The 15,677-nt window shown below is 48.1% G+C and overlaps 1 protein-coding gene and 1 pseudogene across 2 annotated transcripts in view; both read left to right on the top strand.

Moving 5' to 3' along the window:
- The window catches only part of BEAF-32 (Boundary element-associated factor of 32kD), a 97,670-nt gene that overhangs the window by 27,141 nt on the left and 54,852 nt on the right, over nt 1-15,677 (top strand). The window lies entirely within an intron of this gene.
- On the top strand, nt 10,498-14,659 carry LOC142814596 (uncharacterized; annotated as a pseudogene).

Raw genomic sequence — 15,677 nt, 5'->3', positions numbered from 1 at the left:
TCGCTTGTGCTATTGGCTTAAGACACTCTGTTATCGCAAAGCGGCTGATCTTCACCATAAACACTGTTGTTAAAAGAAGCCGACCGTTGGCAAAGAATTATTGCGACGCGAAGGCTTGTTGAGTTCGCCTCCTGGACCATTGTATTTACTCAAAACTTCTGGTGATAGGCCTTTTCATAGCACAGGCCCCAGCCAATAGTGACGTCAAGAGAAACTTACAAATTGGTAGCTGATACTTTGCCAAGCTCGGCAACTGGAGGGAGTGATTGAACGTATCTTCGCTTCATTGTTCTCGCAGCCAATCAGGTTCCTTTTTTTTCCCTGCGTGAACCGCACATGCGTCGTCGCCGGTACATCATGACAGTATGTTGCACCGTGCGAAAGTTCAAGAACAGCTTTTGAAATCGCTATTGCTTTTGCTGCATTGAGCTTCGGTTGATAGCTCTCAGTACATTAGGCATAAAAAAAAAAGATGTTCACCAAAGGCCGTTCTTGGAAGCAGCATGACACCACTGGACTCACGTAAGGCCTAGTGGGAGGTGTTGTACTGCGGTGCCCACCCGTTCTTGCTGTACAGGCTGATATCTTTTATTTTTTTTTTACTCTCCGAAAGGCTTGCCTCCCGTTTGTGTTCTCTGGGATGTCGAGCCAATCCGTTACGACCTTTACAATGTTCCGCCTCTTGCTTATGTCTGTCGCTGAGATTTGGTGAACAGAGTGCTCTTATGTGCGTTATCAATAGTGGTGTCCATAGGTCCCTGCAAATCGGAAAAGCCATCGCCCACTGCATTCCCGTTACAGCTTTGCGGAGCACTGCCGTGGCTGTACTACAGAAAAAGAAAGGAGAGGGGCGGGGCGGTGTCGTCTGCCGAAACGCACCGCCTCCTGGATAACGTTGTCGTACGCAGATAGGGAGGTCTGACGTATAAGCTGCTACAGCGGTTGCCCCGTGGCACCCACGTTGTCCCCGCTCCCTGGCTTTCAATTGTTCTTGATTAAATGACCAAAATGTTTATCGCTAGAGTGGCTCGCACTACCATGCAGTTAACCGCATAGATAGCTTGCGCTCGATGCTGTGCACGCAGCTTGATGACGTACTGCTTCATCATCATGGTGGTATTGATGACGTAAAGGAAGCATATCCACATTGCGATTAATCTACTTCAGCAGAATCGATTGATAGGTGGGGTTTAACGTCCCAATATCACCATGTGATTATGAGAGACGCCGCAGTGGAGGGCTCTGGAAATTTTGACCACCTGCGGTTCTTTAACGTGCACTCAAATCTGAGCTAATGGGCCTACAACATTTCCGCCTCCATCGTAAATGCAGCCGCCGCAGCCGGGATTCGATCCCGTGACCTGCGAGTCATCAGAAGCCGAGTACCTTAGCCACTAGACCACCGCGGTGGGGCAACTTCAGCAGAATAACGATGCAGCCATGACATTATTCAAGGTGTGATACAAATGCGGCTTTTTGCAGACGACTGTGCAGTATACACCGTAGCACGTCATCCAAGGGGTATACAACTGAATAATTCACTGCAATCGATCTGTTCCTGGTGCAATACATGGGGCATGAGACTTAACGCGTCAAAAACCAAGTGTATTACATTCACCAATAAGAAAAACCCAATAAATTTCAGTTATGCTCTTGGTAACACCACACCCGTAAAATGTCATCAGGTAAAATACTTGAGCCTTATCCTCACATCTAATCTCAATTCGGAACCTCACATCTCCCCCATCTCCGCGACTGCCGAACGCAAGCTATCTTTTTTACGAATGAAGCTACGTAACACCCCACCGCATGTAAAAATAAATGCCTACAAAACACTTGTTAGACCCTCATTAGAGTGTGCTGATTTGATCTGGAGCTTTTACCAAAAGCACCTAACCGATAAAATTGAACGCATTCAAATACTAGCCGCCAGATTCATATTTTCGGAGTATTCTAGACAGTGAAGCATCTCTGAAATATTAGCGAAAGCAAACCTTGAAAAACTTTAACAATGAAGAAAAGTCTCCAAACTTAAATTCATTTATCTCCTGTCCTATCATCATTTCGAAATTCCGAAGTCACGTTATTTACGTCATTCTTTTCTGCACTCATCGAGAACTAACCACAGTAAGACAATCAGAGAACCTTCAAGCCGCATAACTACCCTATTGAAAATCCTGGGTTGGTAGAAGCTGGAATCATTGGTGGATATGGTGGAAATAATATTGGATATGGTGAAAATATTAGTGACTATGGTGGAAACTGTAGTGGGCATAATGGCTGATGACGGCGAGAGTGGAAAAAATGATGGCAGATGGTGGTGGTGTTGGCGAACCAATGGTGGTCATGGTGGAAAATGCCGGCTGATGGTGGCGAGGTAAAATGTGTTTGGTGGGAGGCTTGGTGAGCAAGGTGGATTACGGTGGCGTGATGGAAGCTTGGTGGATGGTGGTGGCATGATGAAAAAGCACATGACACTATGTGAAATCACGTATTTCTAGTGTTTAATTCTTGTATGTGCAGAGATATATTTATATGGTCAAAAGAAACCAACGCTGCTCATCACGCTTTCTAGCACGTTTATTTTTTATTCCAGTGGTGTCAACAATGCTTCAATTTTTGTGGAGCGTAGAATATGCGGCCGTGAATATATGTTTACATTTCGCGCACGTACTTACATCAGTTTGACATCCGCGATGTGTTTCTTTGTTGTGATGTTTAGAAGGCTAGAGGTGTCACCGTGAACATTGACAATAAATGTTTTACATCAGCGCGCAGTTGTCGAGAAATAAATGAGCTCCACTTCGCAATTGCCCCTTTCATTGTAAGCAGAACACAGCGGTCACTTGATGTCACCACGCTAGAAATGCAACCCTGGCGATTCTCGCACACTATTGCTTGAGCCGCACTTTAAGTTAACAAAGTGCGTGCGAATATGCATAAATTTTCACTTTCGACATGCCTCGAGACGAGCCCCAGCGAATTCGCCTTTACCCTTCTGTTCCACCACCTTGATTTCCACCAAAGATTAATCCTACCGACCAAGCCCGTACAAGTGTTATCGGCGCTTCTGAGTTTCAGAATGCACAATTTTGACGAGTAAAAATGACAGCACAGCACAGCTGTGGCATTATTTAACCTAAATGAGGCCTTTTTTTATTGTGTATGGTCTCCGCGCAAGAAGCGACAAATATATCGATGCGACGCGCTTGCAGCACTTCCACCAAACTTACGCCTCCCCTCACCGACAGCCGCCGGTCGCACTCACCGGCTGTCACAGAACGAGCACTAAAAATGGGCGCGTCGCCAAATTCTTTCGATAACGGGCGGGAGAAACGCCGCGAGGTCAAAAGAAAAAAAGAAAAAGAAAACGAACATCCAAGGCTCCCCGGCGCGCGACGCCTCTCCTCTCGGAAGCGTGGCTTCGCCGATGAACCTCCTCACCCCACAGCGGCGGCCGGGCAAGCGCTAGAAATTTCCAGAAGGAAAGGGGCGTGTATGCCGGGGTGAGTCATCTGTCGGGGACGGCCCCCGTACAGTCTCGCGCCTCTCCCCAGCCTTCGCTGCGTATCGCGCCGACGAATTGACGAGAACTCTCTGGAATGTCGCGCGGAAGGTATTTAACCGAGCAGCCGAGACGAGAGATCAGGAGAAGACGGAAGTTAGCGCCAGAGTGCGTAGGGATTCCGCCGTGTAGTCGGCGAAGGTTTTGTCCGTAGGGACGAAGCAGGAGATGAAGAGGATTTCCACCTGAGGGGTGAAAACTCGAGCTACCGGCAAGAGCGTGTGTTTACCGCTAACGAGCGAAGACGCGTGGCAACAGCTGCGTGTGTGAAGCCGACGTGTTTCCGGCGAAGAAGTTGAAGCTTGAAGAGGGGCCAATTGAAGACGCGAGGTTTCCTGGAAGAGAAACTTCAGGGGGCAGTGGAACGACAACAACGCTGGACTTTGAGTGAGTGATTCTCAGAGGAGCATCATTCAGACTTTTGTTCCAAGGACTTTGGACTGAATGGGTTTTCTATCTCTTTAGTCTTTAAGTGTCTTGGTTGTTCAATGCATGCGACTGCATTGTAGTGTGTACTGTTGTCTGTGTCCGTTGTTCCAGTGTGGCTAATTGTACTGTGTAGTACGTTGTTTGATCGGTGACATATTGTACTCAGCTATTGTGGAGTGAGCATATTTGTGTATTGTTTTTCTGATCTGCCGTTATTGAGAATATAATTTTGTTGGTTTATCAACTCTCGGCTCTGACTTGTTCTTTGGGCCACAGCCGGCGCCTGCTGGCGCGCCAATAAGGACCACTTCTAAATTGTCCACGCTTACGTGGTGCGGTTCAGGGGGCCGATACTTCGGCTCTTGGAATTAGCCCGGCGATCGCCTCCCCAACTAACGGGACAGGTGTGTCAATTAATCTGGCGTCCGCGACACAGGACCTTTTGGTGCACAGTGTGTCCAAAGTAGTCAGAAAGAGCCTCGAGTTGTTGATAGTGCTATCGGAACGATTTTGTGTGTTGTTCAGTGTTCTCGTTAACGAGTGCAGGGGAGTGTTCCGATAGACTGATTTAGGCAGATACTTTTTACACGCGGCAAGACTTTATATTCGAGATACCATGGATCTCGAAAAGTTAGTTGCTCTGGATGAGAAGATGGGTCTTTCTGGCGCCGAACTACGGAAGTGGGTAAGCCAGAAGGAGAAAGAGGCAGCGGAGAGAGCCAGGGAAGAAAAAGCAGCTGAGTTGGAACGAGAGAGGTTGGCAGCTGAGAGGGCCAAGGAAGAAAAAGCAGCTGAGTTGGAGAGAGAAAGGCTGGCCGCTGAAAGGGCGAGAGAAGAAAGAGAAGCAAAGGAGCGACAGCTGAAAGAAGAGAGGCAAAAGAGCGACAGCTGAAGGAAGAAAGAGAGCAGCAATTGAAGTTGGAGCTGGAGAGAGAAAAGTTGGCAGCCGAAAGGGCGAGAGAAGAAAGAGAAGCAGAGATGGCTGAAAGAGAACGGCAGCGGCAGCACGAGATGGAACTCGAGCGGCTCCGTTTGCAACAGCGAAGTGAAACTCCCGTCCAAGCTAGAGTTGAAAGCAGCGAACGAGAGGACCACGGCTTCCGCTTGAACCCAAGCAAGCTGCTCGTAGCATTTGATGAAAGGAAGGACGACCTTGACGCGTACCTTCACAGATTTGAGACGATTGCAAAGAGCCAGAATTGGCCGGAACATCAATGGGCAACTGCTTTAAGTACCTGCTTGAGTGGTGAAGCGCTCAGTGTGTACGGAAGTCTGACGCCGACCGATGCAGCCAACTACGCAAAGGTGAAAGCTGCTTTGCTGAAGTGATTTAGATTTACTGTAGAAGGATTCCGGGACAGATTTCGGACAGGAAAGCCAGCTGATGGTGAGACGGCTACGCAGTATGCCGCCCGACTTTGTCATTATTTCGACAGATGGATTGAACTTTCAGGGACAGCGCAGGAGTACGATGAGCTTAGAGAGCTCCTGATTAGAGAACAGTTTCTTACTAGTTGCCACCCAAGCCTGTCGCTGTACTTGAAAGAGAGGAAGGCTAAGTCACTTGAAGGAATGCTTGAATTGGCTGATCAATTCTTGGAAGCACAAGGTGGAACTAATTTGGCCAAGGTCAAGAAGGAGGGTCCCGAAGACTCGAAAAATTTGGCACCCGAACCAAAGAAGCGTGCACCGGAGAGTGTTCCGAGATGTTTCCTGTGTAACCAAGTGGGTCATCGCGTGAGCCACTGTCGTATTAACTTTACGGGCCCTACGGTATTAAAATGTTTCAAGTGTGGTCAGACTGGGCACAAAGCAGACGCATGCCGAAACGGGGCGAGTCAAACTCACCAGGTATCCTGTGTGCAAGCGGCACCGAAATCTGATAATAATGCCGTCACTGATGGATTCATAGAGTTGAAAAACGGGGAGAAAATTCCTATTGTGGGTGCTGTAATGTCAAAACAGCCAACCAGTGTCACGAAAGGAATGCCAGCGCTGCCTGGAAAAGTTGCGGGCAAAAAGGTTACGGTGTTAAGAGATACCGCCAGTTCCACTGTTATCGTGCGGAGAAATTTGGTACGAGAAAGTGAGTTAACAGGCAAAACGAAACCGGTTTGCCTAATTGACCGTACAGTTCGGATGCTTCCCGAAGCAGAGATTGAGGTTGAAACCCCGTACTTCAGCGGGAAGGTTACAGCTCTATGCATGACGACCCCCCTGTACGACCTTGTCATCGGAAACATTGACGGGGCGCGAGGGCCGAATGATCCAGAATGTTTGGGAGAAGACCCGAAGATAGAGCCCTCGCCAACACAGCGGCCGCGAGATACAAGAGAGGAGCATCCCGTGACGGATCTCACTAGAGCCCAAGGTGAAGCCGCGGTGCAAGAGACAGCGAAGGAGAAGACGATCGTGTCGAATAAGTTCACGTGCTGGGCAGCTGGACGTACGTCGGCACGACCCCAACCGACCGACAGTGTAATGGTGACGGAGTTGGCCAGCCAAGCCCAATGCCATGACATGAACGAGCTGGTAAATAAACAGATAGGACCCGTTGAACGTTATGACCCGTTAACGGTGTCGGAAGTGACAACGATGTCTGAGACGCCGCCTCAGATGTCGTCGTTGGAAAAGGCTCGCCGAAAAGGAACAAGGAAAAACAAGAAGAAATCGAGCGAGCACCGCAAGAAAGGGCGCAAGCGCCGCTCGGAATGCACCGGATAGGTGTCGAGGTCGAATCTGAATGTGTTTGGCAGTGCTGAGTGCCATATGTTGTTTTAATGTTGTGTTATCCTGTGTCACAAGTGTCGAATTGTTTGTGCTGTGATGTATAGTGTTGTATAATTGTTGTAAAGCCAGAACCTTGTACGTTGTATCGTTTGGAATGTGTGATGAAGCGTTGTACTCATGTACCTGCGGTTATCTTTCATGTGTGTGAGATTGAATGGTAATGTCCAATCGTATTGAGTGATATATTGTGAATGTGACGTGTCATGAGCGACGGACTATGTTCAGTCTTTGAGAGTGTGGGGACTGTTCGCGCTCGTTTGTGTGGTTTTGAATATTATGAGATAATATTCTTAAAGTGGGGGGCAGTGTCACAGAACGAGCGCTAAAAATGGGCGCGCCGCCAAATTCTTGCGATAACGGGCGGGAGAAACGCCGCGAGGTCAAAAAAAAAAAAGAAAACGAACATCCAAGGCTCCCCGGGCGCGCGACGCCTCTCCTCTCGGAAGCGTGGCTTCGCCGATGAACCTCCTCACCCCACAGCGGCGGCCGGGCAAGCGCTAGAAATTTCCGGAAGGAAAGGGGCGTGTATGCCGGGGTGAGTCATCTGTCGGGGACGGCCCCCGTACGTCTCGCGCCTCTCCCCAGCCTTCGCTGCGTATCGCGCCGACGAATTGACGAGAACTCTCTGGAATGTCGCGCGGAAGGTATTTAACCGAGCAGCCGAGACGAGAGATCAGGAGAAGACGGAAGTTAGCGCCAGAGTGCGTAGGGATTCCGCCGTGTAGTCGGCGAAGGTTTTGTCCGTAGGGACGAAGCAGGAGATGAAGAGGATTTCCACCTGAGGGGTGAAAACTCGAGCTACCGGCAAGAGCGTGTGTTTACCGCTAACGAGCGAAGACGCGTGGCAACAGCTGCGTGTGTGAAGCCGACGTGTTTCCGGCGAAGAAGTTGAAGCTTGAAGAGTGGCCAATTGAAGACGCGAGGTTTCCTGGAAGAGAAACTTCAGGGGGCAGTGGGACGACAACAACGCTGGACTTTGAGTGAGTGATTCTCAGAGGAGTATCATTCAGACTTTTGTTCCAAGGTCTTTGGACTGAATGGGTTTTCTATCTCTTTAGTCTTTAAGTGTCTTGGTTGTTCAATGCATGCGACTGCATTGTAGTGTGTACTGTTGTCTGTGTCCGTTGTTCGAGTGTGGCTAATTGTACTGTGTAGTACGTTGTTTGATCGGTGACATATTGTACTCAGCTATTGTGGAGTGAGCATATTTGTGTATTGTTTTTCTGATCTGCCGTTATTGAGAATATAATTTTGTTGGTTTATCAACTCTCGGCTCTGAATTGTTCTTTGGGCCACAGCCGGCGTCTGCTGGCGCGCCAATAAGGACCACTTCTAAATTGTCCACGCTTTCGTGGTGCGGTTCAGGGGGCCGATACTTCGGCTCTTGGAATTAGCCCGGCGATCGCCTCCCCAATTAACGGGATGTGTGTGACACCGGCACTTCACTGGCTCTTATGCGAGAACACAGACTCGTCAAATCATATGCTTACTGAACCAATATGATAGCATAATGTTTCTGGTGCACTGCATTCGTTTTGGCCTAGCCGTTATGTAGTTGTTCCAAACGACAGAGCAACAGCGGTGCGCTGGCACGACTGCGCTGTGCGTTGCGCGAAAAACACCACAATCAATTGCGTGGGCGTATCTTTCGAATGAGCATAGAAGCGTCATAAACCTGAACAGATATCGACCTTTGGAAGGAGCGAGAAACGGATATTAAACTTGGCAGTAACCGCTGATAAACTCTACATGCTCCTTAGTCCACTGAGTTGTTTATTTTCTTTTGGTTGTAAATTGTAACAAAAACAGTGCTGTTGCCATTATTGCGGTGGCAATCGTTACAGGCAGCACTTGTTCGTGTTTAGCAAATGTGCAAATGTTAGTAGCAGGTGTAGATCTCGTCAATCTCTAGTAAGCGACAAACAAAACTGACGTTAAACAGTGAGTTTGTTAGTTCACTACTTCTTTAACACCAAAACTGCGATGTGTTAGCGTGATGCAGGGGTTAGTGTGCTCGGTTAAGAATCCGGAGGTGGCAGGTTCGATTCCGCGCTGTCGCACTTTTTTGTGCGGGCACTTTCTACATCGTTTTTCATACAATTATTTGTATTATTTCTTTAGAGGCAGCTCGTCATGGTGGTTCGGACGCTGCTTCACGCTCCAGCACTGCCGGCTGGAGCGCGCCATCCACCATCCGCTCCACCATACGCCACCATACACCATGTGCCAACATTTCCACCGCCTTAATCCACCAAAACGGTTGATGGTGGCATCCACCATTCCTATGGTGGACGTTTTTTCAATAGGGTATTCACGAATATTCACTGTTCCCCTCGACAATCGCTTAACGGAACATGTTACCAGAGAGTGTTGTGAATTGCATTACTGTGGAATCATTCAATGCGGATGTGCGCGTCATTCTTTTCTGTTCATGATTGGGACTTTTTTTTTCTTTCTTTGAAATGCTTTATTTTGTTCTCCGTGACCACTCCTCCAAGGGCCGATTGAGCCTGCAGTATGCCTAAATGAATAAAAAACAAAAAAAACTGTTTCTGTAGCTCAATGTCCTTATAACTTCCAAGTCGAGCAATGATAACATTTGAACGCGACGTCACAAGCCTTGCGCCCTGCTGCGTGACGCTCCAAAATGGCAGTTTCGCTGACGTTACTGCAGTCATCTATCTGGTAAAGAAACATTTTATAGCAACAACGTCTTAGAGAAATACTCTGTATTAAGAGTGGCCACTGGAGCCCATTCGTAGTCCAGCAGGAAAGTGTCTGACCGACCTATAGATGGCGTACCCATCCTCACTTCTCCAGCTTCCTTCTCCCCCCTCCTGCCCTGCGGCGGAGGTAATGGAAAGTGAGCTCGTGACCCCAGAGGCGGCAACAAGCGCGGACGCCGCTTTCGAGGCGCGTTTCGAGGCCCGTATCCGAGCCATGAACGCCCTATTCGCCACCATAAAAAAACAACTACCAGTAATGGCCACCGCCATGTCTAAATTGCAGGAGACGATCTCCACGATGATAGCCCAGCGAATTTCGCATTCCTCGCGCCCCTCGCGCTGGATTCGTGGTCCCTATAGTACAAGGACGTTTCTGGCCGCCCAGTTAAAACTTCTAGACGCAACATAGAGATAGATGATGATGACAGCTGCTCGCTCTCCGGTGTTGAGGACCCCTCCCTCACTGCGAATGCTGGCTCCGGAGCAGCGCCACAACAATCTCACCTCAGAGGTGTCTCACCATGGCGAGCAGCCCTAAGATCAAGCGCTTTCCGAAAACCAATTCGGCCATCCCCATTAACATCGTTCAGTGGAATTGTCGAGGCTTTCGGTACCACACGAAGCGGGCGCATCTTCAACTTTTTCTATCAATTCTTGACTCACTTCCGGCGGTGGTTGCCCTCCAGGAGCCAGGGAGTAGCGCCACCCTTAGAAATTACATCACTTTCCAGCAGGACCCTTCTTTCTGCGTCTGTGTGCATAAAATTATACAGCTAACCTTGTCGACTTGAAACTTCAAACTGTGTATTCCTAAGGGATGATGAAAGTTCTTCCGCTCAAGAAACAAGAAGCGCCACTCCACGTACTTAACATATATTGTTCCCCCAGACTTGAAAATGTAACGTTTGCAGCACTTCAGTCGCGCCCTGAAGGCTGCCGGCAGGGATCTTCTGGTGATCGTGGGTGATTTCAATGCTCACAGCACACTATGGGGATAGGTGCATGATGGGAAGCGTGGGCGCAATCTGGCGGAACTTGTGTCCACGCTGGGCCTCACTCTTCACACTAACCCTGCACATCCAACGCGGGTAGGTAACTCTGTGACTCGGGACACGTCTCTGGACCTCACCTTCTCCAAAAAACATTAGAAATGCAGACTGGGCCAACACAGAGAGAACCCTCGACAGTGACCACTGCATACTCAACACCGCCGCAGCCCGCATAACCGACTGGACAAAGTTTCAGAAAACCTACACTAATCTGGCCCCTGTTCGCGAAACAGGTTACCGTGCATGGTCACAAGAATTGGTCACACCCCTTCGTTCGACGGAAACTCAAGTTCAACTCTCAGAGGCTACGCCGGGGGTGGACAATCACCTCCTTCACCTCCGGGAGCCGTGGCACAGCCTCGTCCGCAGATGGCGCCGCCGAAAACACATCGGCAACTCAAAATTCGCATTGCCGAGCTCACCCAATGGGCGGCAGAGTACGCGGCCCAGCTCGCCGACTCGAATTGTGTAGACCGATGCAACACGGCTGCTAGACAAATGTCCAGACGGAACACTTGGCGTCTCTTTCGCGCCTTCATTGATCCGACCAAATCAGAGCCGAGACACAAAAACATGTCCAACGGGCAATCTATTTCTTCGACGGAGACACCTCAAAATTAGCATGCAAACTACGCGATTAAATACCTCTGTGTTTGACATGGCATCCAAGGTCCAGCGTACTCGTATGCAGGTTCCGAGAAGGCAGAGCTGGATCAACCGTTCCAGCTCCATAACCTGATGATGGCCTTGACTAAAATGAAGTGAGGAAAGGCGCTGGGGAGAGACAAAGCTACAGTGAAATTACTTGCCAACCTTCCCGATCCGGCTTACGACGCACTACTGGGGTACATTAACTGAATGTGCCTTGGTGGGACACCCCTTCCAATCGAATGGAAGACCGCCCTGGTCACTTTCATTCCGAAAGCCGGCAAAGCCATAAACACGGACAACCTTCGCCCCATCTCTGTCACGTCTTGTGTCGAAAAGCTGATGGAGACTATGATGCGAGATAGCTCGTACGAGTTTTTGGAAAACCAAATTATATTTGCAGACGCAATGTTCGGGTTCCGCCGGCACCGGTCCTCAGAGGATGTCCTGCTTCAATTAGACCGCGAAATGCTAAATCCTGTCGGATACCCTCTTAATGACAAGGCAGTACTTGCCCTTGATTTGAAAGAGGCTTTTGACAACGTCACACATGAAATTATACTGAAGCACCTTTCCCAAACCAACTGTGGACACATGTTTTAATGCATTCGACAATTCCTCTCTGACCGACAGTCATGCATCCGAATACAAGATGAAGAACACGGCCCTACCAATTAGGTACGAGAGGTACCCCATAGGGTGTGGTCCTCTCACCCCTATTGTTTAATCTGGCTATGATGAAACTCCAGCCTCAGCTGGATAATGTTGAAGGCATACAGTACGCGCTGTATTCCGACGATATTACCATATGGGCTAAACACGGATTGGTAGGAGACATAGAAGCCAACCTGCAGCAAGCGGCGGACATTGTGGACGCCTACGCCCGCCGCGGTGGCCTCGAATGCTCCCAGACCAAATCGGAATTTGTGCACATACGCCCCTCGGCAAAGTGTGCTGCCAAAATTGAACTGTCCTTACGAAGCGGAACCATCCCAGAACACAATGAGATCAGAGTACTCGGTCTGTTTATCCATAAACATCGCCGAGTTGATACAACATTGACAAAACTGCACAAGGTGGAGCACCAGGTGGGCCGTATGGCCCACCGGGTTTCCAACAAGTGCGGGGAGTTACGTTGCAAAGACGCCTTGCAGCTGGTGCATGCATTCGTAACCAGTCCTCTACTCGGCCCCTTACCTCCTCCTGCGCAAGTTTGACGAGAACGCCCTTGAGGTGATTCTTAGGCAGATGTACAAGCGTGCCCTCAATCTCCCAATAACCACGTCTAACCAGCGCCTTATGGACTTGGGGATGGTAAACCTTTTGCAGAGCTCTGGGAGGCACACTTGATTAACTAATACACGATACTTTTGAACACTCCGTCGGGTCGCCGCCTATTGGCCCAACTACACATCCACTACCCAACAGAGACGGAGGAGCGCGTACGCATTCCAGAAGCATGGAGATACTTCTGCAGGTGCTCCCTCTTCCGGCCAACATGACACGTGACGACCACAGTGGCAGGCGCCTTGCGCGGGCGGAGGCACTAGCCCGCCGCTATGGGAACAAACACGGCATATTTTACGTGGACGCCTCTGGCCCTCACCATGGGGGGTGGTACACGACGGCAGTCGTCCACCAAAAGATCGCGGTCAATGGTCTCACATTCAGAGCACAGGACATAACACGTGTGGGGGAAGTTGCCATCGCGCTAGCTGCCGCAGACCAGGACTCTCGCGTCATCATTACGGACTCGAGAGGGGCTTGCAGAAATATTCAACGTGGGTACGTCCCATACCTGGCGTACCGCTTCTTACAAAACAGTAATTACGTCGGGGCACCCGCGTCCCGTAGCATCATATGGGCTCCAGCTCACACGGGCCTCGAAGGCGAACGGCAGACGCAACTGCGCGCGCGCTCACTCCGGGTAACGCCTTCAGACCTTTTCGGAAAGGATCGCGAACCTACTCCGGCCCTAAGATTTCGAGAAATCACTGAATTCTATCGATTCGGCCACGCGATTTATCGTAAACCCTGTAAGGGCCTTATAAAAGCAGAGGAATGCTTAGCCCTCCACCTTTACACCAAAACACTGCTGTACCCGGCAGTTCTCAAATATCTTGATCCTGCGTGTATAGGAGAATGCTCGCACTGTGCAGAGAAGTGATCTGACATCTTCCACATGTTGTGGGCATGCCAGTCAACTTCGCACCTCACCCCAAAACCAAACCCCACCCGGGAGGACTGGGAGGCAGCCCTTCTCAGCATTTCTGGCCTTGATAGCCAGAAGGCCCTGGTCAACCGAGCTCGAGTCGCATTGGCTGCCAATGGATTTCTGTAACAAAAAGAAGTTTTTTTCTCTCTCTCTCTCTCTATGGAAGAAAAAAAATAAAAAAACAAGCCGTTGGGGAGCCGCTCCGATGCGCTCTGTTTCGAAGCAGCTTTGCAGCTGTTGTGCCAGTTGCCACGTGATTATAAAGGGCGGTGATGAGCTTTGGCCTGGGTGCCCTTACCAAAGTCCCATGTATGGACCTATATAAAAATCTCCATATATGGCTACATCAGGAATGGCACATGTCAGGCTTTATATGGAATTCCTATATACGGGCCTTATTTAACCTTATATGCCCAATTTCTGAAATAGCCATATATGGGCCCTATACAACCTGATATATCCAATTCCTTTCATACTAATATATGAACGTTGCTGTATATGTCCATATGAGGCAATCATCTTTATATGGCTATATATATAAGCATCCTAATAAGGTTAAACATGGCCGTATATGAATAACTATATATAGTTATTCAGATAATTCATCTACATTAATTTAGCCCGTGTCGCCGGCATAAATTACAGTCCCACAAATCATTCTACATCTAGAAGAATTGCTGTCTGTTGAAAGGTCAGCATCGGTCACCATCGTCTCAAAAACAAAGGTTGTACGAGTCAACTCAACATTCTTGTTCAAGTTACCCTCATTATATCTCGAGTTATCCTGAGGAAATATTGCTAAAATGTAACTTGGCAACTTATTAAAAGTTTGTGGTGGGCGCATGTCAATGTTTGTCGACGTTCCCTGAAGAGACACATTTATTGTGTTTAAACTTACTGCTTATTTATTGACACTTTAATTATTTCATTATACACAGTGTCAATTAGCATTACAGTGGGGGATTATTTACAAAAAGTGTAGTACAAAAGAGATACATAGTTAGCCAAACAAGTAATCAAAGTCGCCTCGATCATAATCCGCAACACAAACACACATATCAATAAAAATGCAACACACTCAAGAATAAAGCAACACACTCATTCTAACATAGAATGAAACAAATCATTTGAGATGGCAGAGGCAATGCTCGAAGGCAGTTGGTTCCATTCTCTGATTGTTTTGGTAAAAATCATTTTGAAATTTGTCAGTTTTGAATGCGATGTCTCTTATTTCTAACCTATGATCAACGCGGTCTGAGACATAGGTCGGTGCAAGTAAATATTTCGCTTTATCGCTTCAGACTTGTCAATTATAAATAGCATGAAAAAATTCCATTGCAATTTCAGTTTCGTAAATAGATTTTTCAGTGTTTTATTTAAAACTTTTCTGGCTTGTCAGTCGAGCGTCCATAGTGAGTAAAAGAAATATTGGCTTGCTGTTGACCGTGTGAACTGCGTGTGCATTGAATAATTTAAAGGACTTGACAATCAACATTAATGGAGTTCGGTCAAAAGCGATTGATATGCATGCAAGCTTGTCATGTACAAATATTGTGACTAGGAATGGCCTATAGCATGACTGCTAAAACTGGTGTCTATGGGTCTCTGTGCGCGAGGAAACGGAGGCTATTAGCGATATTTCTTGCCAAAGGATCACTAAAAATGTGTTTTGCACACGTAACCCACTTTCTATTCTACCAATACTGCATCATTAACGCAACTGCGGTAAAGAGCTCGTTTCGCAGATATTCCAGCGTAGGCGTCGGTGGTTTTGAGGGAAAAATATTCTTGTCCGTGACCGGAAATGGAGAAAAATGCAAATAAAACAACTAGTAAAAATTTTCGGATCTGAGTGATGATTGAAACTATGGAGGCCATTTTCATGGCAAGCAATTGCTATACCACACAGCTATGCGTCTGCTTGGAAATAATATACAACTTGCTCTGGTTGGAAATGCAGAAAAAGATAACTGTCGTGTTTAACAAAGACACGCATATTGTATACAGGTTTCACAGCACAACATGTAATCTCGCAGCAATATTGTACGATACAAGCGTACATTGCCATCGGGCATCACCACGTTATTACCATTATTACCAACACGCCAGCTATTACGAAAGGCACACATGTTACTGTGCGTATTCCCTCAAGACTGCGTAGTGGGTGAATAAAAAGTTCGAGAATGGTCTGCTGGGCGACTTGGTAATTCATCTTAACTGAGTTGCGCGAAAAAAATTTTTTTTTATTTTTTTTT

Source organism: Rhipicephalus microplus, chromosome 4 (assembly GCF_043290135.1).
Source record: "Rhipicephalus microplus isolate Deutch F79 chromosome 4, USDA_Rmic, whole genome shotgun sequence".
NCBI lineage: Eukaryota > Metazoa > Arthropoda > Arachnida > Ixodida > Ixodidae > Rhipicephalus > Rhipicephalus microplus.
The sequence above is the reverse complement of the archived record's forward strand: the minus strand, read 5'-3'. Positions and strand labels throughout refer to the sequence as shown.